At 39.2% G+C, this 27,440-nt stretch overlaps 1 pseudogene; it reads left to right on the forward strand.

The window, feature by feature from the left end:
* Positions 1-2,638: 2,638 nt before the first annotated feature.
* LOC131053412 (heat shock 70 kDa protein, mitochondrial-like) overlaps positions 2,639-27,440 on the forward strand; it is a 42,823-nt pseudogene continuing 18,021 nt past the window's right edge.

Raw genomic sequence — 27,440 nt, forward strand, 5'->3', positions numbered from 1 at the left:
GCTTACGTTTAAGGTACTACAATTTTTTTTAAAACTTAAAGGCCCCAATCCACTTATCAACGGGGCATCCAGCCACGAGGAGGTAACCAACTCTTTCTAAGTGGGGTCACGAAGCTACATCTTTTCAAATTTGAAAGGACATATGATCAAAGCACTATCCAAACATATAAAAAGATCAATGGGAAAGTGGTTAGAAGCCGCCAAAGGTAAGACCCCAGCTTCAAACAAGCCCAACTACCCCCCAAGAAAAATCTAACTTTTCTGCTATGTACTGCTCCCTACCAACCCTCCGATTTGACCAAGTGAAAGTCCCTTTGTTAGTCTTGACTTCCCGCAAGCCATTGTTTGAGACAAAGTTTTGGAAACCCAATTGTGAGGTAGTAACACCTACCTTACCTCCTTTCTTATCTCTAGAATCCAAAATAGCATTTAAATCACCCCCAAGCACAACCAAATCCTAGGTCAAGCTGCTCAAAATCACTGATAAATATTTCCACGTTTCCAATTGCAGATTAGCTCTTGCTGGGCTAGAGACATTGATCAGGAAGAAGTCACAATTAATACCAAAGGAATGGATCTTGCACAATTGCCATGATTGTGAATTGATAAGTTCCTCCACCTTAATGAGAGCGGGGTTCCAGATTATCCCCAACCCAAGACCTCCATCCTCCCAACCACCTGACAACCTCTTCCAGGCTAAGGTTAGTTTCTTGTAGACAAACAAGATCCGGTTTCATCTGATCCAGCCCTCGCTTGATCAGGTGATGCTTGTCAAGGGCATTACAACCCCTGACTTTCCAACTAAGGAGTTTCATTTTCCTTCAGGAAGGGGACCTCCCTTTCCTACTGATAGTTTAGATTGACCTTTGGCATTCCCTGCCATCGCAATTTGAATTCTATTGGGTTTTTGACCCCTGGATTTCTTTTCACAAATAGCAACTTTATCAGTTTGAGAGTCAGACTGCTGGATGGTCCGACATTCCAAAATGTCCTCTTCATCAAAAGCACCCCAATCTTCCTCCTCCTCCTCCCAAGCAGAATCATCACCACCATCACCAGACCCCGCCCCTGTTTCATTGACCAAGTTATCGCATTGCTCTTGAACGTGTGTCTACTTGTCGTCTAATTGTCTAACCTTCAAGGAACCCTCAATACTCGCATCAATATCATTCATGGTAACTTCAACCTTGTTTAGCGCTTCTTCCACTAGCTGCGTGACATCCAACTGATTTTCTAGGAGCGTCCCTCCTGTCTTGTCATCCATTTTAAATCCTCTACTGTAGGTCCACCGTCCTCCATCTCAGGCTCCAAAGAGGGAAAAAACCCAACGTCCTAGGTATATGACTGACCAACTATCTTATGTACCTCAACAAAATGTTCCACACTTGCTTCCAGTGAGGAATCAACTAACTTGCCCTTAGGACCAATCAAACAAACCTCCTTCGAGTGTCCATCCTTGTTACGAACTAGGCATTTTTCCAGATGATCCTCGACTTCAATCTGCTGCAGCCAGCACCTCACGTTTGATTTAATCTCTAACCATGCCGAAAGTTGGAATTGAGGTTTCCAGCTAACACAAATTCTCACATATGAGTTAAAATCTTCCTTTTCAATAGCTTCATCCAATTTGAGATAAAACCCTAATTTGTTCCCAATCATTTGGAAAATTTCCTCATTCCAGTATTCCCTGGGGAGGCTGTAAAGATGTAGCCAAACCGGAACCTCATCCTCTAAGGCCTTAATAGGGTTAAAATTTGGTTCCTAGTCTCTGATATAAATACCTCTGCCTCCCAAGAAAAAAGGCCCATTATTGAGACCAGTTCTCGTCTTTGTTGTTTTCTGTAATGACCAGAAAGAAACTTTTTGGCATCGTCTTGATCTCCACATTGAAAGGCCACATCTCCTCACACCATTTCTTATCACGACATACGGTCGACCAATCCCCAAAGCATTTCAAGAAAAAACCCCTATCTCTAAAAAAAGCCACAAAATCGTTCCATCTTTTGCAATCCAGGAAGAAGGACAACTTCTGAGAGTCAACAGGTTTAGGTTTTACCTTCTCAGTCGGCTCGGATCTTCTTTGGCCTCCACTCTTTGTCACAGACCCTCTGCCAGTTCGTCTCGGCACTAGCTGTATTGGTGCTGCAATCGTTAGGGTTGAAATGATAATCACCTCTGGGTCGAGGGAAGTCCTTTCTCCATCTACCTTGATTTCTGGCGTCTGGATCAAGCCCTGACATTCTGTTTTGATCCTCCCAAACCCACTTAGGTTTCGTCCAAGCTCTAAAGCTTAGATTTGCGAAGACTCTTGGCCTGTCATTCTGCCTGAAATCCTTGAACTCTCTGAATTACAGCCCCAATCTCCCATACGACGCCATTTTTTGTTTTCTAAAAATTAAAAAAAATAAAAATTTATTTTTAAATATAAATAAATCTCAATTTTTTTGAATAAAATCTATCATTCCTAAAATTCATTTGCATTAGAAAAAATCATTTTTATAAATTATAAATTATAAATTTCGCATATTAGCCTAATAAAATTGAAGTGAATATTACCTACAGCAAATACAATAGATATACCATAAATTGAATTTTCTTAGTGAATGCAATAGCGTTTACCTGTGGCAAATACAATACATTGACATAAATGATCAATTATGAGTTCAGCTACTAATCCATCCATCTTTTCTTTGCCTCTGTCGACACAGCTCTCGTCCATTGTAGCTAAGATACACCTATGTCGGGCTATCTCAAATTACTGTAATCTGCCAGCGTGTTACCCACGCGGCAGCTCAGGCTCCATTCTCATCAGCCGCTTTGCCGACATACTCGATTCCGTTTCTATCCTTGATGCTTCTTAAAACTTTCTGGAACCGATCTTCTTGTGTTTCCGATCAAATTGTTTCTTGGATGTTTTTCAATCCTTTGCCAGATTTTTCTTTTATTTTCACGCCTGCAATTTTTTGTTTCGTTTTGGTGTGTTTTTCTGAACAGTTTGGTAGAAGGAAGAGGTTGCAGAATGGCGTTAGCAGGCATTCTCCGACGATCTCGGACTAAACAATACGCATTTGGTTTGGCTCAGGTCTGCAAACATACTTTTACTATGTGAATTTTTAATTCGTGTGACTTTTGATGCCAAATATCAACTCTTCTGAGAGCTTAACTGGATATAAAATGTGTATATGCTTGTCGGAAAATCAGGTTTTGGCACAACGAGATGGGGTTTTGTTTGGAGCTTTCCCTTTTGCTCAGAGGCGGACAGCTGCTGCAAGGGTTTTTAGGTTGGTAGATCGAATTATTTATTTCTTCTTCTTCTTTTTAGATCGAAATTTGAAATTTAAAGTAATATTAAATTATAACAAAATAAAATTAATAGTTATAGTGGTTTAAATTCATAGTTGTTAACCTCTTCAGCGTTGCGTTCTATTGACTTCAAATTACCAGCGGTAAAGAAAAGGAGAGCTCTGGAATACGTAGTAGATCTTTAACGATTATCTAGTTATTGAAAAATTTTGAGCTCTAAAATGCTAACTTACGTTTGGATTAAAAAGATCAGCTGTTAATAATTTTGCAATAATTCGTATGCTTTTATAGGTAGAGAGGCCTTGTAATACCTTAGAGCACAGCTAATCTCACAAGGAATCACCTCAGCCTCGTGGATAAAATTGACGCCCAAAATGATAGGGGTGAGCGATAGTAACAATCTATTTTGCTAAATTGAGGATCTTTAGGGATGATCAATAATCAGCCCCTCATGTTTTTACTTTCAAAATGAAGTATGGATGGATTGAGAGACTCTGACTTGTCACACGATAGGAGTTGTCGGATTAAAAGCCAATATTCTTGCCTTTGCATACTCCGTAAGAGGGTTTGCCCTAGCAGCTGAGATAAACTTTTAAAGTAAGTATGATGGGAGTAATTTTTATGGCTACTCAATTCAGAGAAGAATTGAGCTTGGTTGGGGTACTCGTTAGGAAAAGATAAAATTTGAGTTAATAGGGAGTAATCTAATTTGCATAGTCCGTGATCTTAATTTGTGTCCTGTGTGGTATTAAAGACACCTAGGTTTTGAAATGCATATACATATGGTGTTATGATTTCTGCTGTTGTTTGTTATCTGTGGAAGTGGGTCCTGGCAATTTGTTTAATTCGGGGAACTGGTGAGTTCATTTGGTTGTTATAGAGCTGAATCCTGATGGAGACAGATGAGAAAGGAGAAAAATTAATGCAGCAAATCAGTAAAAGCACGCCATGAATGGATCCAATCTGAACCAAATATCAAACAAACATTCTGACATTTAAACTTGAATTTTAGTAATGGAAATTCAACTAAGAATTTATGGATTATAATACCAATTCTGTGTTCATCACTTTCAAAAAATACCTACAGAATATTCACAACTGAGGCACTCTATTAAATTATCAGTGACTCTGCTCCTCAGAATACACAGAGTTCTTCCTGTACCATTTTCCTCTCTTGAAGCCGTAAGGTGGATTCTTAATTTCTCCTAACTATTTAAAATAATAGTTTCTATCCTTGGAGAAAAATTGTTATACCCTCAACATATAGACCCAAAAACTTCTCAAATTTACTACAGATGTTGTCCTGTGAGTCCATGACAACATGGGTGGAGACAGGTTCACCAAATTGCTTAAATACTTCAGTTCCCATTTTTCCCATTTTGTGTCTAAAGAGGGACGAATTAAGCTGCCAGGTTTCCCAATGACGCAACAATTCTCCCTTTTCAAGAAAGGTTCCAAACCTTCTGGTTCCAAGTAACGTTTTTTTTTCCTGCTTGCTTGTTTTCCAGTTTCCAAATCTTTCATTGAAGGTAATATATTATGGTGTTTTTTCATCTTTTATCTGTTCAAATATCTCATCTTCTATAATGGCCATTGTTGTCACAGTCACATGTATATCTTTTCTTTGCTTTGTTGTTGCAATCACATTTGTATCTTCTCTTCTATTGCTACCATTTCAAATTTTCTTGTTGCATCTCCTGGAAGTTCTTGAGTACCCTTGAGCTAATATGTTTCATCTCCAGCCGTGATTTTGTATTATTCTGAGCTGCATTTGGTGCCTCAACTGTAGTTGTAATATTCATTCCCATTGCTGCTAATTTACTATATTTTTCAGTTGTTAATGATTCGGCATCCTCCATTAGGGTCTTCTCATTATAGTTTGTCGCAGGCATGTTATCTTCTGCAACTAATATTTTTGTAATTTTCAATTCAACCACTCCAGTTGACTGTAGTTCTTTGTCTGCTGAAATGTTGGGCAAATCACTGATCTCCCATTCTTTCACTTCTACAATAAAAATTTCTTAGCGATTTTTAATTTTCTCCCCTTGTTTACTGAAGTCTTTTCTTTGTTTTCTGCAATTATATCCTCAATATGTACTACCTCCACTTTTTGCTATAGTCTCCAATTCATCTTTTTATAACTTTAGTCACCTATTGTTTCCAGTTCAATCATCTCATCATTAGGTACACATTTTTCAATACATAAGGCTGCATTTACCTTTCTTTTTCATTTGCAACATCATGTTCATGTTATGTCTTCATTATTCTCCAGTAAAATTGTGCTTCATTTTCACACCATTTTCACCTGTACGATTTGAAAATCAAATTTCCCGAGGTTTTTCATTATTAAGATTTCCGTCTGTTTTTGGGTCACCTCTCTTACTTTCTGGCTCTTCTATTGTGCCCTTTCTCTTTATCAAAGCTTTCTTTGGTTTTCTTTAAGAAATATTTTTTTCTTGCTTCTGTCGCAAAAGGGTTTCTTTCCACGTGAATGTCCCAGTTTTATCAAAATTCCTGTCCATCCTTTCACCATTTTTCTCTACATTTGAATCTTTCATGTCTTTTGCTCAAGCCTCCATTTTTGTAGAAAAGATCTATGATGTCCCCTACTAGGAGGCTGCCCATTTCCCAAAGAGCAACATACTTTACTACTTATTATGCTACATTAATTACATATTAAATAACTATGGTTGCTCATAGTACTGCTGATACTGTCCTTATTCAAGCTCTAATCTTAATGCCTTCTAATTCTCAACCCTGGATGGGGATTTACTTGTCTAGGGTGCGATGACACCACCTCCATAATGCAGCCCAGATTACAGGAACATCAGTCCATTCACCCTTGCGGCTCATAATGCAGCCCAGATTTCAGGAACACCAGTCCATTCACCCTTGGGGCTTTAGAAATGGATTTACTCTGCCTCTCCCTAACAATACCACGCCTCTCCTTGGGGGGAAAAGAATTAAAACTGGTTAAGTGCTTAGGGCTATGAGTCTACTAACTTCTCATGTATTGTGAATATATATGAAATTAAGTATGATTGTCATACATATTGCAGTCTATATTAATATTACTATTATATCTGCATAGGAACATTATCAGGCTTCAAATATTAAGCATACATATTAAGCACATCCCCATGCATACCACCAAGAACAAGGATGCTACTACCTGTAACTTAATAACAGTTCTGATCTGATATGATAGATGGTAATCTCACTGGATGCTTTTGATTCCTTTCCTTTAGATCTCTCAATGTGAGGGAGAGGTCACACCTCTTCATCATGTATGCCCTTTGGCAAGAGACACACTCTTTAACCATTAGCACCCTTTGAAAGAGTGAAACTCTTCATTATTTCTGCCCTTTGAAAGGGACACTACCTTTCACAATCAGATATGTACTTCTCATTCCCAAATAATGCGCCCTTCAAATGAGTTCTCTTCTCCCTTTTTAACCTCATATTTGGGGGAGTCACAACTTATCACTTCATGACTTTTGACCATTCATTAACTTTAATTATATTCCTTTATATTTTAATTTAATTTTTATTTTTTATTGTTTTGTATTTTAAATTTTATTACTATTATTTATTATTAAATTATATTTCAAAGTGGAGACATTACAGTCCGCCCCACCCAAGATTGCTTGTCCACAAGCAATTATCATGGAGTGTTCAAAATGACTTCCAATATGAAAAGGCCTTGGAAACATACATGGAATAAACATGCTGGAAACATATCAAGCATGGAGCATACACACAAAAACACGGAGCATGCACAGGGATATATGCAAACACAGAGCATACACACAAATACATGTATTGTTGGATTCCTTCTTGTTGATTTTGAATGATTCGTTGATAAATGTTTAACCCGCAGGATGGCAAGATCAAAGCTCTGATACCAATTGTAATGTCCCCTACTAGGAGGCTGCCCATTTCCCAAAGAGCAACATACATTACTACTTATTATGCTACATTAATTACATATTAAATAACTATGGTTGCTCATAGTACAACTGATATTGTTTTTATTTAAGCTCTAATCTTAATCCCTTCTAATTCTCAACCTTGGATGGGGATTTACTTGTCTAGGGCATGATGACACCACCTCCATAATGCAGCCCAGATTTCAGGAACATTAGTCCATTCACCCTTGGGGCTCATAATGCAGCCCAGATTTCAGGAACAGCAGTCCATTCACCCTTGGGGCTCTAGGGATGGATTTACTCCGCCTCTCCTTAACAACACCACGCCTCTCCTTAGGGAGAAAATAATTAGAACTGGTTAAGTGCTTAGGGCTATGATTATACTAACTTTTCATGTATTAAGAATATATATGAAATTAAGTATGACTGTCATACATATTGTAGTCTATATTAATATTACTACTAAATTCTGCATAGGAACATTATCAGGCTTCATATATTAAGCATACATATTAAGCACATCCCCATGCATATCACCAAGAACAAGGATGTTACTGCCTGTAACTTAATAACAGTTCTGATCTGATATAATCGATGGTGATCTCATTGGATGCTTTTGATTCCTTTCCTTTATATCTCTCAATGTGAGGGAGAGGTCACACCTCTTCATTATGTATGCCCTTTGGCAAGAGACACACCCTTTAACCATTAGCACCCTTTGAAAGAGTGCAACTCTTCATTATTTATGCTCTTTGAAAGGGACACACCTTTTCACAATTAGATCTGCACTTCTCATTCCCAAATTTCCCCCCCTTCAAATGAGTTCTCTTCTCCCTTTTATACCTCGTATTTGGGGGAGTCAACTTATCATTTCATGCCTTTTGACCGATCATAACTTTAATCATATTTTAATTATATTTAATTATATTCCTTTATATTTTAATATAATTTTTTTTATTGTTTTGTATTTTAAATTTTATTATTATTTATTATTAAATTATATTTCAAAGTGGAAAGATTACAAGATCAAATAGCTAAAGTTGACAAGGCTGAGTCCAAGTCCTAGGCTGATTTTGGCCATTAATTTGCCACGAGTTTGGCATCTAAGCTTTCCTTTTCCATGCTTTCTATGCACAGCCAACAAGCAGCTTGCATCAATGAAAGCTTTTTATAAAAAATAAGTAAACTAAATTTGTTCCTAAACATATAAATCTCATTCAAATGTTGAGTATTACAAATTTGTTATAGTAGAGACATCAACAACATCTCTGAAGAAAAAAATCCCATCAATAGTGGAAAAGAATTTGCTAAGAGCTCTCTTGCCCTAACATTCTATTCATCAAACTGAATCTTGGTATGGTTGAAGTAGTAAAAAAAAAGATGTTTAAAAGCATTGCAATTTTTTTTGTTTGTCTAGTTAAATTTACCTTGTTGTCTAGGCTGATGAATGGGTTGCTAATATTTTGGGATAGAAAATGAAAATATATGTCTTTCTACATAATGGTTTTGTTTTGTAAGCACGCAAATCAGTAAACTAAGAATGAAAACAATATTTAAAACTCATTATTCTAACATCATGCAAACCTCCGATAGAGTCTTAAATGGATATCTCTTGATAATGTTTGTGTGTCCTATTGACGTGTTTTTTTATGACTACCACTAACACAAAATAAAGTTGCCCAATGGTCACTTTACTCTCTCTTGATCAAAGTTCAATTGTATGCTAAGATTGTAGTAAGTTCAAACGATCGACTCTAAGGTTGATGTTATGTAGTGGATGTGATTCAGTTGGCTTGATGTGATTTGCTGGTTATCCAAGGGGACTTACGCACACTTAAAGAAGGAAACTTCAAGGATTTTTCTCAAATGATTTATCAACGAGAGGCTCTATTTTTAGGACTTTTTGGATTGAAAAAAGCTGAAAGTAAATAGGAGAGGGTTTAGAAAAGCTATTCCAAATCTAAGAACAAACGAGACAATGATTGCTTGAGTGAAACCAACCGCACTTTGTTTCGCCAACTTTGTACCAGTACACAAAGGGGGTGCAATCTTCAAAGGTTGTGCAAGAAAATTTCATGCCACCAATGAACACCATCAAAGAACAATGTTCATCCAATGATCGAAGTTAAGTTTTCACATATAAAAGGCTCAGACTAACCTTACACTGTTAATAACAATCAGCTATTAACAAAAGGTACGAGCAAGGATTTCACTACAAACAATCTCATCAATCCTGTTCATCTAAGCGCTGAAAACAAATCTACTCTAAGTGAGGAAAGCAAAACCATGCAAGCTACAAAACAGGACAAGTATACACCTTCAAAAGAACAATGTATTAAGTTTACAGCTATTGCCAAGATTACATGCAAAACCCTAATTAGGGTTTACCCTAAAAGATTCTACACGCATGATGCAACAAGGTGGGAATATTCATTAAATGCCCATTATACCCACTAACAATTAATTCTTGCATGCCCAAAATGGTGTCCACTTGTGCATTAAATGCACCATTTTCCTTCAAATCTGCCCAATACATCATAAATGCAATAAATATTCCTCCATGCAAGATCTCCCATAATGCAATAAATGCACCATCATCTCTTGAACACAACAACTACATGCAAAAAGATGCTCCACTACCTAGGCATGTGTTGACCCAACCGCCACTTGGTCAAATATTCCAGCCATGCATGCGACACTATGTCAAAAGATTCTTGTCCAGAAACGGACGACCATTATCTTGCTCATTAATGGCATATGCAACGAACCTAGCGACGATGGCTTGCAATTCTCCTACAGAGACACTTGTCACGCTTTCCATCTTGAATTCCATCAAGGCAATTTCCTCCTCACACTTGGAGAAAAACTTCTCCCAATCTGCTGCCAATTCCTGTGTTCGCATGGTGCTGGAAAATAAGGAAACCTTTTATAGATGCGAGCCGGAAAATGATTCCACAAAGAAATACTCATGCAACCTGTCCCTAAGGAAGCCCACCGTCAACTCATCTTCAACCACCCTTCTGTAAAATAGTACCTCAATTGCCTTAAGGATTTCTCCTTGTACTTTCTTGATTGAGACTCTCAAAGAAGTAGATTCCTTGTTGAATCTTTCAAAATATTCTTTTCCAGTGCAGACAATGTAAAACCACCGCGGGAAATCATAAACATCGTTCTCCTGGACGACTTTGCCGTCAATCAATGTCTACCTAGGAATCTTCATTAGCTCTCTTAGTCGCGAAATAGTTAAGTCCTGGTAAATGTGCACATTGTCCCATGAACTATCCACACCCTGCAACCTATTTAAGATAGAAAGGATTTTGGAGTGAAGGTGAGCCAAGTTCTCAATGAACCCACCTACTGAAGTGAAAACACCTTCCACCCACTCCTTAGAGCACTGAGCTCCCTTCCTTGCTTCTTCAACGCCATCAACGGATTCTTTAGGAAGAGAGGAAGGAAGAACAAAGAATGGGTCTTCCTCTCTGAGTGGATGTTTGAAACTCCGCACATATTCGCACAACATTCGGTTTTCACTCTTCAGCCTCTTGCACTTCTCTTTCATTTTCTTCGTCTTTTTCTTCACGGTCGAGGAAGATTCTTCAAAATCTTCCACTACTTTTGTTGTGGATGCACGGCCCAAATTAACTTCTCTAATCACGTATTCATTAGGGGTGATCTCATTTATGTTTTTATCTATTGCAGGCTTGATCAAGTGCAACGTCCTAAATCCAGATTCATCCCTTGTGATCCTTGAAAATTTCCTATTTGCCTTCTTCTCAGTTGGCTTGTCCATTCTTGCTAGAAGTCTTTCTAATTCCTGTGCGGGATCCATTTCTTCTTCTGGACTTCTTCTCACCCTTTCCTTGAGCGAATCAGGAGTAACTGCCAATTGATCATGAACTTCCATGTGAACTTGCTCCTGTGGAATTACCTCCATGTCTTCAAAAATGGTTTTGATGAAACCATCCTGATCTTTCTCTTCTGTGATGGGAGGAAGTTCTTGCCTTTGAATTTCCAATGTGTTGACGTGTTTTTTATGACAACGTCAAACACAAAATAAAGTCGCCTAACAGTCACTTCACTCTCTCTAGATCAAACTGCAATTGTGTGCTAAGATTGAAAGAAGATTGGACAATCGACTCCAAGGTTCCTATATGCGACGAATGGGACTTAGTTGGCTTGATGTGATACCACCATCTCGGCCACCATCAGCGGCAGGTCGAGATCCTACAGGTGCACATCCAGTAGCTACGTCCCTAGTCATTATAGGTGGGCGCAGAGCAAGCATACGAGCCAAGATCTTGAACGGAAATAACAGGAGCAAATGTAGCAGCATGTTGGTAATCCAAGGGGGGACTTATGTTTGGATCGTTCTTTCACTTCTTTGCTGTGGATGGAACTCCATCATCGGATATAGCAATTTTGTGATGCTTCTGCTTAAACTGAAAATAAGGGGGAAAGGGTTAGAAGGATCTAAATCTACTCCTAAGGGCAGTGATATCAATACATAATGCTTTAGTGGACGAATTCCAAATAAACCAAGCTCCGCTTCGCCAAGTTTAACTACAACTCTGCAAGAACTGGTGCAATCTTCTGAGGATGTTGAGGTACAATCCAAACGACTATTCACAATTGAACTTAGCACAAATTTGATGGCTCAGGCTAACTTTACACTGTAACTTATAATCAACAAGATGCAAAAAGTATGAACCATGGAAATTCATCAAAGACCATAACATTCTCCATTGAAATCAAAGCACCATACTACTTCTACTCTAAGTGAGGAAGGTGAAACTGTGCAAGTTTTGAAAAATAACTTAAATGGACACCATCAGAGAACAATGTTTCACTGTTATTGTTTCAAAAACTTATCGCAACAATTTCATACAAATCTCCCTCTTTTGCAAATGAAGGGGTCACCCCTTTATATAGGCTTCATGCCTTGGCTACATGCAAACCCTAATTAGGGTTTTCCCCTAAAAGATTCCTCACACATGATGCAACAAGGTGGGAATCAACAATAAATGCCCAATATGACCATATACAATTAATTCCTGCCCATTACAATTGGTATCCAAAATGCATTAAATGCACCACTCCATGCAAAAATTGTCCCATTGTGTCATCAATGCAACATCATCCCCACATGTGACGACAACATCCAAGAATCAACCATGATGCCATAAATGTGACGACTACATGCAAAAAGATGCATTAATTTAACATGGATTGACCTGGTTGCCACTTGGCAAGAAACCCTTGAGAGAGAGAAAACCTTATCCAGGAAGAATTTTCTTGAAGTCTTTTGAGTTCATCTTGTTCCAGCGAATCTTTTTCATTGATTTTCCACAATTCCTATTTTTGAGGAATTTTTTCAAATTAGGGTTCCAGGGTCTAGGACTCTCATGAATCCAAATCTATCATCATTTTGAAATTGAGATGATTTTTCATGCCTGAAAGAGGATTTGTCAAATTTTTTCCTGAGGGGGAAGGGGGGAATTTTCTTTTCAATTTCATCCTTGACTTCAAATTTCCCTGCCTTGGAATTCATCCTTCAAGCTTGGGCATGGAATTCATCATGAGGAGGATTTTGACTTTGAAGACTTTTCCTTGGCACCTCCATTTTGGTGCCCTTGCACAAACTTGGGCGCTGAAACACCCTAGTGGAGGAATTTCAACTTATTAACCTTTTCCATGGCATCTTGGTTTTGGCACCCATCACCTAACTTGGGCGCCATTTGCTATAGAGGAGGAATTTTTTGATTTTCATGCTTTTCCATGGCACCTTGATTTTGGCCCCTGAGTATCTCCTTGGGCACCATTTTGCTGTAGAGGAGGAATTTATGGTGTGGAGGACCCTTGTTTTAGCGCCCTCCATCCTCCTTGGGCGCTATTTGAGCATGGTCAAGGAAAATGGGGGGTGGAGGAAAATTTGTCCACCACCCCTCCTCTTTAGCGCCCTTGCTCTTCCTAGAGCGCCAAACCCATTATGCCAAGGAATTCGACCATACTCGCACATTTCTGCCTTGGCAAGGATTCTTGCTCGGTTCTTCATCCATACTTAGTCAATTTCTTCATCCTTTTTGGATCAAGATGCCATTTCTAGAATTGAAGTGATTTTGCGCTAGACTTAGAAGATTTTTGATGCCTTCCACTTTTGGAATGGGCATCCATACTTGGCCACTTTTGATCCATTTTGTCTGCTTTTTGAAGCTTTTGGATTTAGAAATGTTCAAGAATGTTTAGTCTTTAGTATCCGCCTGTGAAGAACCTACCACAAATAAACTTTCCCAAAGTAGAAAGTGTTTCAAAATGTTAGGATCAGGGCAAAACAGGATGCGGGGACAATAAAAATTGAAATTGCTGAAAATAGTAAGTTTGATTTTTGGCAAAATTAGCCCAATTCGGGAGGCAGTGAAATCCCAAAGAAATAGGAATTTTAAAAAAATAGAAAGTTGCTTAGAATTCGCTCGAACAAAACAGGCTCCTAATTAGCCAAATTTGCTCAAACGAGTTGCAAAATTGATCAAATTGACCCCCAAACACTTACAAATTGAGGACATTGACGAGACCGCTGCAAAAAGACCCAAGGAAACACAACCAAAAGACCAAGAGGACATAAAAAGTAGGGGGTCCTGTTGTGACATATTCACACATCGCCCCATTGCCCATGGGGACCTGTTGACGTGTTTTTTGTACACTATCAAACATAGAATAAAATACCCAAGGGTACCTTATCCTCTCTTGAATAAAGCCTCTGATTGCTGAAGATGTCGCGAAAAAGGATCAATCAGGATGACTTCAAGGTTCATGTATGTAGGGTCTCTACGTGTGGATAAGCTCTCTGTGGTATGATGTGATTTGCTGGAATCACAAGGGGACTTACATTTGATGATTGGACGTCTGATCTGCTTTGAATATTGCTGGAACACAGGCTCTTACTAGCTTTGATTTGAAAAAAAGGAAAAAAGATGAGGGTGAGGAAAGGATCTAATCCTAACACTAAGAATGTAAAGAGCAATGAATGATCTTTGATGAAATTCTAACTAAGTCTTGTTCTAAGTCTTGTTTTGACATCACAGGACCATCTCCACAAGGTTAGTGCGATCTTCGAAGGAAAGCTTTATGAGGTTCAAATCATCATTGCAGGCATAGACACCATCAGGTTGATGCATATCAATGAAGAAGCGACAATTGAAGTTAAGCTTAAGCTGAATGATTCCAGTTGACTACGCAAGGCAAGTCTGCAATCAACAAACTGCTAGTAGTATGGATATACAAATTCCACCATCAATCAAGCACATTTCTTCCACTCAAATAACACGAAATCAAATATGAGAAGTATAGAGACCATGCAAATTGTCGAATCGACCCATAAATTTCACCATTTCTTCAATGAAGTTACGAGTCTTTTACAACAACATCTTGGCAACAATCTTTGCCTTCTCTCTCTACTCTACTCTAATTGCTATTCTAATCACCTTCTAACTACTCTCTATTCACTAACTCCTTTCTATTGCTTTCTAACTTACTTTCTATTTATTCTTCTATATATATGCCTTTACAAATGAAATGCCAGGGCTTATATAGTGCCCTCAATACAATTCGATGGCTTAGATCAATTCGAGATCAATGGCCAAGATTTTACAATGAAAACCCTAATTAGGGTTTGTTACAACCATTACATAACATTTAATGCTCGACCAATGAAATAATTGTATTGCTCGGACACATGTCCTCTCTGGAAAATTCCACCAATGGATAGCCAAGGTAGGTACATCGAAGTTTGTGCCACCTTCCATGAGTTAGGTACATTGAATCTGGACACGCTGAGGTGGACCAATCCGACTGGAGAAGTGATGACTAGGATGCCACCTCGTCTGACACTTGTAACTTGGTAGATATTCAACTTGCGGTTGTTGAGAAGCTAGCTTTAATTAATTCATTTGGAACTATCTACTTCTTCAACGAACCCTTTGCTCCGATTCTTTTGTCTCTGATGTGCAGGATGTTGATGTACCTCGCCCTGGAATGCTGGATTGGAGAAGTCGCCCTTGATGACGCTTGACTGAAGAAGGCCATCCTTGTCAATGCTAGACTGAAGGAGGTCGCCCTTGTCCTTGCTTGATCGTCCTTGATGAGAACCTGCTGACTTGTAGATCCTCCGGGCTTTGGAGTCGCCATCTTGATACCTACACAACATTTCAAAATTAGTAATATAGCTTGAAATCTAAAAATTAAACTTTAAAAGGAAGATTCAAGATTTTAATTAGGAAACTTCATGATAAATCTTGAGTTATCATTTCCTAATTAACCATGCAATACTTAGACTTTTCTAAAAAATGTCTAAAAAAATCAAACCTTGAATAAGGGTGTCAAGATGATTTTGCCATACCTCCTCTTGAGAATTAACTCTTAAGAAATGATGTAAAAATAGATGAATTTTGCTAGGCAGAGTGTAGATCAAAGCTCTCCCTTGGATAAAATGCACCTCCTTTAGCTTGGAAAAGAACTCCACCTTCCTCTTCAAAAATCTGGAAATTCGCCTTCAAATACCTTCAAAACATCTGGAATTTATCCTCCAATCTAGCAAGAAATCCTCCTCTCCAATAGCTTTTAAGATGAATTTCGCCCTCCACTAGCTTCTCTACACTTAGTAGAAATTCGCTCCACTCCTCTGGATTTCGCTCCTCAAATTGCTCTCCAATTTCGCACTTGAAAGGATGATTGAATGATTTGAATTGTGAAACAACACCTCCAATATATAGAGTGCTCACCTTCCACTTACCCATGAGGCCGACCTTGCAAATAAAAGGTGAAATAATAAATAAAACCTCAAAAGGAGTAGGCCGACTTGTCAAATAAAGGCAAAATAATGCCTTGTGCGCTCAACTTTTAATTTTAATTTCACAAAAATTAATTTAAAATGCCTTTATAATAGAAATTCGATTTTTTGAGGCCCAAAATTAATTTATTAAATGCCAATTTAATTAATTTTTTCAAATATTCCAAAGTTAGCAATTTGGCATCTAATGCGATTTGGAGGATATTAACGCCCAAATATGGTAAAAAATAATGAATGCCATTAACTTCGCTCTTGTCCCTTGGAGAGGGACAGGAGCACTTTTTCATTTTTAGGCTAGGATTCTCAATTTTTTGAAGTCAAACCTTTGTTCACCATGCTTTAGAAGATCCTTCCCATCTCACACAACCTTGTCTTAGCATAATCTCGGAGGGAATTTGTTGTTTCATAAAAAGCGCCCTGGTCCCTTGGTGAGGGATGGGAGCACTTTTGAGTCCATTGCATGAATTCTTGATCATATCAACTTCAAATTATCCTCCAGGCGTAGAATATCACATTTCACTCCATCTTGAGCCTTGGTAATAAAAATATCATTTCAAAATGCAAGGTAAATAGTCATATTTGGAAATTGCGCCCTGGTCCCTTGGTGAGGGACAGGAGCTCTTTTGCTAGTTGTCGTCAAAATTTGCAACTCTCGCATCTCAATTCCACTTCAAGGCATTTTAAACACTTTTTCAAACTTGCGCCTTGGCCTCAATTTGTCCAAAATTGGTGAGAAAGGCTAGATAACATGTTAAGCGCTTTGGTCCTTCAGTGAGGGACAGGAGCACTTTTTCAACTTCAAGCTTATCCGTCCTTTGCTAGCTTCCCAAATTATCTTCAATGGGCTAATCATGTCCTCTTCCATTCATTTCAATCACAAACTTGCCTTGTCTCTGCAAGAAATTTACACTTTCTTGGAAAATCGCTCTGGACCCTTGGAGAGGGACGGGAGCACTTTTTGGAAAATCGCTCTGGTCCCTTGGAGAGGGACGGGAGCACTTTTTGGAAAATCGCTCTAGTCCCTTGGAGAGGGACGGGAGCACTTTTTGCATCTTGGTGTATTTCTTTGTTCTTTTAAACCTTCAATCGCGTCCAAGGCATAAAACATCCTTCGTCCTTCCCATCCAAGTCAAGTTTTGCTCCTTTAGTGAAGGACAGGAGCACTTTTTGTCACTTGGGTTGATTTACTCCTTTGTAGGCCACTTAAATTATATTCAATGGACAAAACATGCTTCCCTTGACCTCTTCAAATCGTAAAATCACTTTAATCTTGCAAAAATGGTGCAAATTTGAAACTCAAGCTATGGTCCTTCAGTGAGGGACAGGAGCACTTTTTGCCTTCTAAGCCCGAAATTCCTTTGCTAGGGAAGATTTCATCTTACTTCACGCTACGAATAAGAGTTAATGTCCAAAAAAGGTCTAAAATTCTGCATATAAAGAAAAGCGCTCTGGTCCTTCAGTGAGGGACAGGAGCACTTTTGACCTTCTAGGCAAAAACTTCATCATTTCATCGTTTTTGATCAAGTCTAGATGCTTTATCATGTTCATTTCGTCCTTCACTATGCCTTTGATGTTTCAATTTGACCAAACAAGGCCAGGAATGGCTCAAATAAGTCTTTTCGCCCTGGTCCCTTGGAGAGGGACAGGAGCGCTTTTGCCTTGGTCCTCCTGAGAGGGACAAGAGCGCTATGCGCTCTGGATCCTCAGTGAAGGACAAGAGCGAAATTTGACTTTTCGAACTCTCCGACAGGATAATTTTTATGGAATATAACATTTTAGTATAAGTGACATTAAGGAAATGTCACTTATACTTTAAGTTATATTCCATATATACTTTCAGGATGTTTGAGAGTGGTTTCAAACCTCTAGGAGTTATATTGCAAAATCTAGTTTTTTGAGGTTTTTCAGTTTCCAGACTTAGTCAAATTTCAGGATCAGGACATTCCAGACTTAGTCAAATTTTAGGATCAGGACATTCCAGACTTAGTCAAATTTTAGGATCAGGACATTCCAGACTTAGCCAATTTTCAGGATCAGGACTTCACTCAAGCAGGACTTGCTATCCATGATCTCCCCGACAGCACTCAAAAATGCAAAGGCCAACTGACAAAACCCTAAAAGACCTAGAAAACAAACCCTAAAAAGCAAAAAACATGGGTCCCCATTTGCAATGGGGCGATGTGTGAAAACGTCACAACAGGACCCCTGCTTTTTGCTCTCTAGGGTTTGTTTTCTGGGTTTTAGGGTTTTGTCTGTTAGCTTTTGCATGGTGAGTACTGTCAGGAGGATCGCTGGATAGCAGGCTCTGCTTGAGCTAGGGTGAGTCAGTTGATGCTCCAAGTTAAGGGCATTTTTCAAGGTCTTCCTTAGGCTTGGTTTTGCCGGTGGTGTCCCGTTTGAGTTCGAGGAAGTCAGTGAGTGGTTGAGCAAATTTGGCTAAGGAATTGGAAGGAATAAATCAAAGATATAGCCTAGGACAAAGTCAAGCCAGTTTGAAGGTGAATTGAGCCTAGAAAGGTGAATTTCGCTCTTGACCCTTGCAAAGGGTCCAGAGCGAAATTCATGTAAAACCCTATTTTCCACAAAAACTTGAGCTATATGTCAACCTAAAGGAGAAGTTTGCATGATCATGAGGAAAGGAGGCCTAATAAAGTTTGTCCAAGGTGTGAGGAGGAGAAAATATGTGAGAAATCTTCCCCTTTTGCCTTCCTTTGACCTTAAAACCTAGTCTGACCTTGCCTGGACCCAGTTGGGTGATGGAATATTTTGGTAATGAAACAAGGAAGTTGATTTGATCTAATTTGGAGGAGAATGAGACAAACCAAGGTGAGAAACTAGCCAAGAATAGGAATTTCGCTCTTGACCCTTCCAAAGGGTCCAGAGCAAAAATCCCCTTAAGCATCAAATTCTCACTTGTTGAGGCCAGGATTATAGCTTCCTTAGGCATAGTAAGGGCAAATTGAAACGTTCTAGCCCTAGGGAGTGATTGATGATGGATGAAATGAAGGATTTTAGTCAAGAGGATGATTTTCGCTCCTGACCCTTCCAAAGGGTCCAGAGCGAAATTCTTGAAAGCTCTCATTTTTCCTTGGCTTAAGTCAGGATCTTGATGGGGATGCGTGAAGAAGGGTCTATGTTTGCCTCTCAAAGAGATTTGGAGTTGAAAAGGTCAAGAATCAAGCTCAAATCATGATTTTCGCTCCTGACCCTTCCAAAGGGTCCAGAGCAAAAATCTTCGTAGCCCACATTTCCTTCCCAATTTTGGCTAAGTGTTGCTTTCTAAGGCATGTTTGAGGATGAAGTGGTATGTTCTTGCCTTGAGATGTAATTGATTGATTTTGAAGAACAAGATTTTGGCCTAAAGGAGAATTTCGCTCCTGACCCTTCCAAAGGGTCCAGAGCGAAATTCATCATAAACCTCATTTGTTGCTTTGAAGGGACTTGAAACCTTATTCCTCAGGTTGAAAATGATCTAAGTTTGCTTCTTGAAGTGGTTTGAAGTTTGAAAAGTGAGTAATCTAGCCTAAAATGAAATTTTTGCTCCTGACCCTTCCAAAGGGTCCAGAATGAAAATCCTCTTGAAGCTCATTTCCTCCTAAGTTTGACTAAAATTTTGATTTGCGGGGTATCTTGAAAGGAAGGTTGGACATCTTGTTGCCTTTGAAATGTTTGAAAGCATTAAAATGTGAAGGATTTTGGACCAAAAAGGGAATTTCGCTCCTGACCCTTTCAAAGGGTCCAGAGCGAAATTCCTAAAAACACCTATTTTCCATAGAAAGGAGGTCAAGTCCTTGGTCTTTTATGGCGTGGATGGAAGTGAGATAGCTTGTCTTTGCCTCTTGAAGTTGTTTTGAATTGGAGAAATGAAGAATTTAGCCTAAATGAAGATTTTCGCTCCTGACCCTTCCAAAGGGTCCAGAGCGAAAATCTTCCTAAGATGCATTTATTTCCTTGTTTGGCTAAAATTTGATGTCCAAGGCATGATGAGAAGGAGAATGAACATGATCTAGTCTTTGAGAGTGTTTGGTAGCTATGAAAATGAAGGATTTTAGTCAAGAAAGGAAATTTCGCTCCTGACCCTTCTAAAGGGTCCAGAGCGAAATTCCTTACAAGCCTACCTTTTTGACCTTTCTTGGGCTTAAAACCTTGTTCCTAGGGCGATGAAGGATGAAATTCTACCTTGCAAAGAAGTTTCAAGTTGAAAGAATGATGATTTTTGGTCAAGAATGAGATTTTCGCTCCTGGCCCTTCCAAAGGGCCCAGAGTGAATTTTCTTCTCAAAACCTCTCTTTGCTATCAATTTTGTGCTAGATCAAGTGTGGGCTAAGGTAAAATCAAGGAGAAGTTGCCCCTGAAAATGACTTTAAGTTGCTAGAAACCATTTAAGATGAAGGAATTGAGCCTAAAAAGTGATTTTCGCTCCTAACCCTTTCACAGGGTCCAGAGCGAAAATCCTAAAAACCATCTTTTCTTCCAAAATTTGAGCAAAGTCAAACTTGGACAAGGGTGAGAGAAGTCATTTGGATTGCCTTAGAGTGGATTTGGGTTGCCAAGAATGCAAATTTTGAAGCCAAAACATGAATTTCGCTCCTGACCCTTCCAAAGGGTCCAGAGCGAAATTCCTAGGATCACCCTTTTTTCCTTGCAAATCAAGTCAAGTTTTTGGTTTTTATGGCCTAGATAGGAGTGAGGCAAGGTGTTCTAAGTCTTGGAGGTAATTTGAAGTTGAAAGGATGGAGAAATAGCCCTAAAATTAGATTTTCGCTCCTGACCCTTCCAAAGGGTCCAAAGCGAAAATCCCAAAATCTACCTATTCTTTTCAAATTTATGCTAAACCATGCCTAGACCAAGGTGAAAGATGCCCTTAAGATTGCCCTTGAGTTGATTGTTGTCTCCAGGAATGATGATTTTAGGCCAGAGGAGGAAATTCGCTCCTAACCCTTCCAAAGGGTCCAGGGCGAAAATCCTTCAATCACCTATTTTGCCTTGCAAAATCAAGTTAAACTTAGGTTGGATGAAATAAGTGAAGTGTTTCCTTGCCTTGTGAGGTGGATTGAAGTTGAAATGATGAAGAAGTGAACTACAAGCAAGAAATTCGCTCTTGACCCTTCCAAAGGGTCCAGAGCGAAAAACATTGAAACCATCCTTTTCTCCAAATTTTGTGCTAAGTCAGGCCCATACTAGGGTGAGAGAAGCTATTTAGAATGCCTTGGAAAGATGTTTCACCTTCAAAAATGTGAATTTTGAGCTAAAATTGGAATTTCGCTCTTGACCCTTCCAAAGGGTCCAGAGCAAAATTCTTAAAACCTCCATTTTTGCCCCAAATTTACATCAAGCTTGGTGTTGGTTGAGAATGAGGACGTCCTTGGGCATGTATCTAAGCAAGTATGATCACAAGGTGAGAACAATTTGAGCCAGGAATGCAAAATTCGCTCCTGACCCTTCCAAAGGGTCCAGGGCGAAACTCTTATGGAGCCTGTCCTTGGAAAGAATCTTAAGAAAACTTCATTTTGATATCTTCTTGTTGATGATTTAAGGTAGGAAATGCTATGTTGAAATGAATTTATTATGTGTCCTTAATCATCTCTTGATTTGTTTTGCAGATGAAAGAAGAGCAGACATCATCAAGGACGACCTCCTCCAGTCCAGCATCATCAAGGACGACCTCCTCCAGCCCAGCATCGACAGGGACGACCTTTTCCAGCCTAGCATTTTAAGGGAAGGTACACCATCCATCCTGCACATCAAAGACAAAAGAGGATCAAAGCAAGGGTCCGTTGGAGAAGCAAATAGTTTCAGAAGAGTTAATTAAAGTTAGCTTCTGAGCATCACCAAATTGAGCATCAACCAAGTGTTAGACAAGGTGGCATCCCAATCATCACTCCTCCAGTCGGGTTGGTCCACTTCAACATGTCTAGATTCAATGTACCTGACTCATCAAAAGATGGCACTAACTTTGATGTACCTACCCCGGCTATCCATTGGTCGAATATTCCAGAGAAGACATGTGTTCGAATAATGCAATTATTTCATTGGTCAGAATTAAGTTTGTTGTAACAAACCCTAATTAGGGTTTTCATTGTAAAATCTCGGTCATTGATCTCAAATTGATCTAAGCCATTGAATTGTATTGTGGGCACTAGATAAGCCCTGGCTCCTCATTTGTAAAGACTAATGGTGAGTCAATAGATAATAGTTAGTCAATAATAGCTAATAGTTAATAGTTAGTAATAGAGGCCAGAATAGTAGAATAGCAATTAAAGTAGATTAAGAAGAGAAGGCAAGACATTGTTGCCTTAATTGTAAAGACTTCTTTTCATTGAAGATATGGTGGAATATGTTGTTTCTTTGCAATGTGCATGGTCTCTTGTTGAATCTTCATTTTGATGATAGATGATTAGATTGAGTGAAGAAAATTGTTGAATGCACTTGTGTGGAATCTGTCTAGTCCATACCACTAGCCTCTTACTAATGGTAAGTGCGCCCTGCGTGGTCAATTGGCATAAAATGAGCTTAATCTTAAATCGTTACACGTCTATTGTTCATGCATTATCTTGAATGGTGATCATTGTAGAATGGTGTACGATTTGAACGTATTCGAAGCATCCCTTAGAAGATCGCACTGAGTTGGTGTTGAATTGTTCAACCTGATGGTGAGACCCAACCCAGTAGGAGTCCACCTAGTCGTTCATCCATCTTCTCGCATTCTAGGTAGTAGAGTAGACTTCTTGAACCCTGCATCTTTTGTCATTTGTTTGTCTTCCAGTTAGTTAATAGGACCTGTGATTCCAACAAATCAGACATTTAGGTCGTCAAGTGTAAGTCCTCTTGTGATTCCAGCAAAATCACATCATACCACAGAGAGCTTATCCACACGTAGAGATCCTACATAACAGAACCTTGGAGTTACTTTGACTGATCCTTCGGCGAGATCTTCAGCAGTCGGGAACTTTATTCAAGAGAGGATAAGGGACCTTTAGGTATTTTATTCTGTGTTTGGTCGTGTACAAAATACACATCAACAGGTCCCCATTTGCAATGGGGCGATGGGTGAAAATGTCACAACATAGTGGAATAGGTTGGTGAGAAGTGCTGGCACTGAACAAATCCTATGCTGGAACACTACCAAGAACATTATCTTGAGGCTGACCTCATAGCATCTCCTGTGTAAACATTTCCACTTCCTGCACACTAGAGGAACTAGCCGGTGATTGTATCTCTTCCATCCTTGGCCTCTTCTGTTGAGGCTATTCTGGATGAACTTCTGGCTAGATTTCCGGTTAGGCATCTTTCCTCTTCTTGGTTCTGGACTTCTTAGGAACATTCATTTCTTTACTATGTCCAACTCCCTCATGCTGAACTTCTCCTTCTTCAGCTTGGGCTTGCAATGATCCTTCTGTAGCTTCATTGTGGGAATCCATATTCCCCATCAGTTGGTAACTAAGGAGCACATTTCTTTCCTTCAGCGCCCTGATGTGCTGATCCACCCAATGCCTGGTAAAATTTAGAACTAGCCTAGCCAAAACTTCTAAATCATCAATTCCAAGTTCTAACCAATTTGGAGTCTGGATAGGTGTATCCTTCAACTTTTCAAATTCCGGTTGCGTCACATCCTTATTTTCCTTTACCTGATCTGGCACTTGGATAATTTCACCAGTTCGAATCATGTCAAGGGGCAATCTGGAAAACATTTTTTTCCTGACCTCAAGATCATGCTTGGTAATTGCCCAAAAATCCTCCAAGTGAAATTTATGCTTGAACTTCATTTTGACGACCATTTGGATTTTATTATATGCATAAAAGAAGGATCTGGACGTATGGAATGTCAAGTGGTAGAATGCCAATTCCTCCAAGGGCTTTTCAGCTACCGCCAATGAAGGACACAACTCTACATAGTCGCCTAGGACAATGGGGAATTCAATGGACAACTTCCTTTTTTTTTCCGAATCATGTCATAAGCAGTCAATTGCCTAGTGAGCTCCAGTAACACCATTTGTCCGTAGGATACCTTGGAAGTTTGTGCAGCTAAAAGGAAAATCCTTGGGCTTGGGTTCAGATGTAAGTAAATGTTGGAAATTGGATGTACAAGGCTCCAAATTTTTGTATCAGTGCTCTGGCTTTCGGCGACAACCTTGTGTGAAGTTCTCCCTGCAACAGTATGGTTAAATACATTGTGAATGTATCATTCACCAGCTTGAAAGAATCAGTATTGTATAGGTGCAATTGGGGATAGCATTCGTGGACCTTAAGCTGTCCTGGCCCACATTCCATGGCCCCTTTTCTTGGTAAGTTGTCAAAACTACCCATCCTCGCCAATGAATAAATCACATACGAGCTCATGTAAAAGGATTTTGTATGTTTTTCCTTCAAATTCTTCAATTGTTCATGCACATAATGGCTTATCAATCTTGCCTAATCCACTATCCCATTGGCACTCATAACTTCGCCAATAAAGAAGAACATCCAGGTTTCAAAAGTGAAGGCATGTAGACATCCCATTATCGTATTCAACATCATTACTAGGTTCGTGTATTGTTGCTTGAAGTCAAAATTGGTGATCTGTTTAGGCATTTTGGAAATATGCGGTCTTGACTTCTCCATCTAGGTCTTGTTGATCATCTCAACACATTTCTCCACACTGGCCTCATACATTGATGCTGCTCTATCCTTAAGTTTGTAAGTCATGGAATGATACACCGAAATTCTGAAAGTTTATCCAATAGCTTTGGCGGTCAAGTTAGCTAGAAGCTTGCCATTCGATCACAATCACTCTTCTCTCTTCGTCATAGTGTTTTGCGCATTCCAAAATCGATTTTGGACATTGAATGGTTGAAGGAAAGCCTGCAACTAAAACAATTTCACCTTTGACAAATTTAACAGCTGTAGGTGATGGATTGCGTCTAGCTGTTCCAAAAATCCTGTGCCTGAATGCTGCCATCTGGAAAGTTCCCAGGTTGGTGTTGCTGATTTTCTTCCACTTGGAAATAATTTTGGATTCTGGAAGGAATCCCTTCATCTCGTTCTTGATCTGTGCTTGCTTGGAAATAGCCGCAACCTTGATAGATTCCGCCATTCCTACAAAAACAAAGTAAATAAACATTAAAAATCTATGTAAGGAATTAAATAAAACGACGAAGAAGAAATTCCATTTGATAGATTCCTAATTAGGAATAAAATCAAACCTCCGCGAACAAGAACTTCTTGAAAAGAAATAAAATTCTTCGTTTCTGAATCTTTTGCCACTTCTCTCCAACTTCAACTTTCTCCAAAATTGCACATGAGAAATGAATCGAATTCTTCATTTAAATAGAATTTCTCACCCTTGACCAATTTTGTCATTGCCTTAAAATTTCTTCAATTTTGGGCAAATTTCCATGCCTGAGGAGGATCTTTGATTTTCTTTCTTGAGGGGATTTTTCTTTCCTCATCCTTGGGCGCCGATTCACTGCGATGGAGGAATTTGACAATTCATGAACTTTCCTTCTTGCCTCCATTTTGGCGCTCATCATCATGCCTTGGGCGCCAAAACCATATAGTGAAGGAATTTTCCTTGGGAAGAGAAAATCCTCCATAGCCCTAGTTTGGCGCTCTATACCCAAACATGGGCATTGATTTGATGGTGTGGAGGAATTTGATGTTTGGAGGAAAAATCCTCCACCACTCCCTTCTAGCGTTCTTCCTCACACTTGGGCACCAATTTGACCTTGTGGAGGAATTCCTCGGGAAGAGTTTCCTTCACCTCCTTAGTTTAGTGCTCTATAACTGGACCTGGGCACTGAAATCATATGGTGCAAGAAATTTGGTCATGGAGGAAAATTCCTCCATGACCCCAATCTAGCGCTCTATACCTTGACTTGGGCGCCAAATCAACATGGTGCAGGAAATTTGGGGGTGGAGGAAAATTCCTCCACAACCCCATTTTGGCGCCCACCTTCCTTTGGATGCATTTCTCTAGTGAAGGATTCTTGCTTGGCTTTTTATCCAGACTTAGCCATTTTTGCACTTTCTAGATCGGGATGCCATCTTGGATTGAAGTGGATTTCTTTGCCAGACTTAGAAGATTTTTTTGTTAATGTTAGAATAAGAAAGGTAAGACACAACAATCTGAAACTTAGAAAAGATTACAAGAACAAGATACACAGAATTTTATCTTGGGAAAACCCTCCACCTAAGGGTGAGAAGCCCAACCACACCAAAAATCAACCTTTATTAAAGACACAAATCTGATACAATGCTCTCAGGCTTAATCAAGCAATGATTTAAGCAAGATTGTTAACACTTAACAATCATCACTATAAGCCGATAACCTCTCAGAACAACTGAAAGCTTCTACACTATAGTTAGCACGGATGATCACATATTAATATAGACTTTCCCTTGAGAACTTTACCCCCCCCTAAAGCACAAACAACAACATGCCTTTTAAAGTGAAGACAAGGCTCGAAATATCTCTTGTCAGAGGTAGACGGAAGGCCAAAAGACACCATAAGCTTATGCCAAAACGCATGAGGCTCCCACGAAGCTGCAAGTCATACATGTAGGTCGGTGACAGTTATTAAGGAAGCCGTTACACATCAACTTCTCTTGAAGTGTAGGAAGAAATCATCACAGTCATAATGAAATCTCTTGTTGCTAAAACATTAACACTCCCTCTTAGCGAAGGAGATATCATTTACAGATTTTCAAGTCATGGAGTTGTTGACGTGTATTTTGTACACAATCATACACAGAATAAAATACCCAAAGGCATCTTATCCTCTCTTGAATAAAGTCTCTAACTGCTGAAGATATCGCAAGAAGGATCAGTTAGGGTGACTCCAATGTTCTTTTTAGTAGGGTCTCTACGTGTGGATAAGCACCAGTGGTCGTTGTGATTGCTGTGTCATCAAGGGGCCTTACGTTTTCCGAAGAATTTCCTAAACTAAACAAGCTCTCAAAAAATATCAAAAGAGTAGGGTTTGCAAGAGATCTAATCTAGTCTCACCCTAAGAATGACTCAATGCGGACGAGACTTGGTGAGATTCTACCAACTTCAATATTGCCATAAATTAACAACTCAATTGAAATTGATGCGATCTTCTAGGGTAACAAATGATTTTTCAATACATCAAAGATCAAGGACACTACCACGAAGGTACATATCCAAGATACAACAATGATTGAAGGTTTAAGCGATTCAAATATCTCCAGTCGACCACGCAAGGCGTTCCTACAATCAGCAAGAAGCTAGTGGTTTGGAAAGTGAATCCTACCAAAGATCAAGTCCAACACTTTGTCCTTCGAATTAACACACTACTTTGATTGAGAATGATTCAAGAAAATGAACAACCATGAAGATAACCATGAGAATTGCAATAAAACACCAT

The sequence above is a fragment of the Cryptomeria japonica genome, chromosome 10 (genome assembly GCF_030272615.1).
Source record: "Cryptomeria japonica chromosome 10, Sugi_1.0, whole genome shotgun sequence".
In the NCBI taxonomy this organism is placed as follows: Eukaryota; Viridiplantae; Streptophyta; class Pinopsida; order Cupressales; family Cupressaceae; genus Cryptomeria; species Cryptomeria japonica.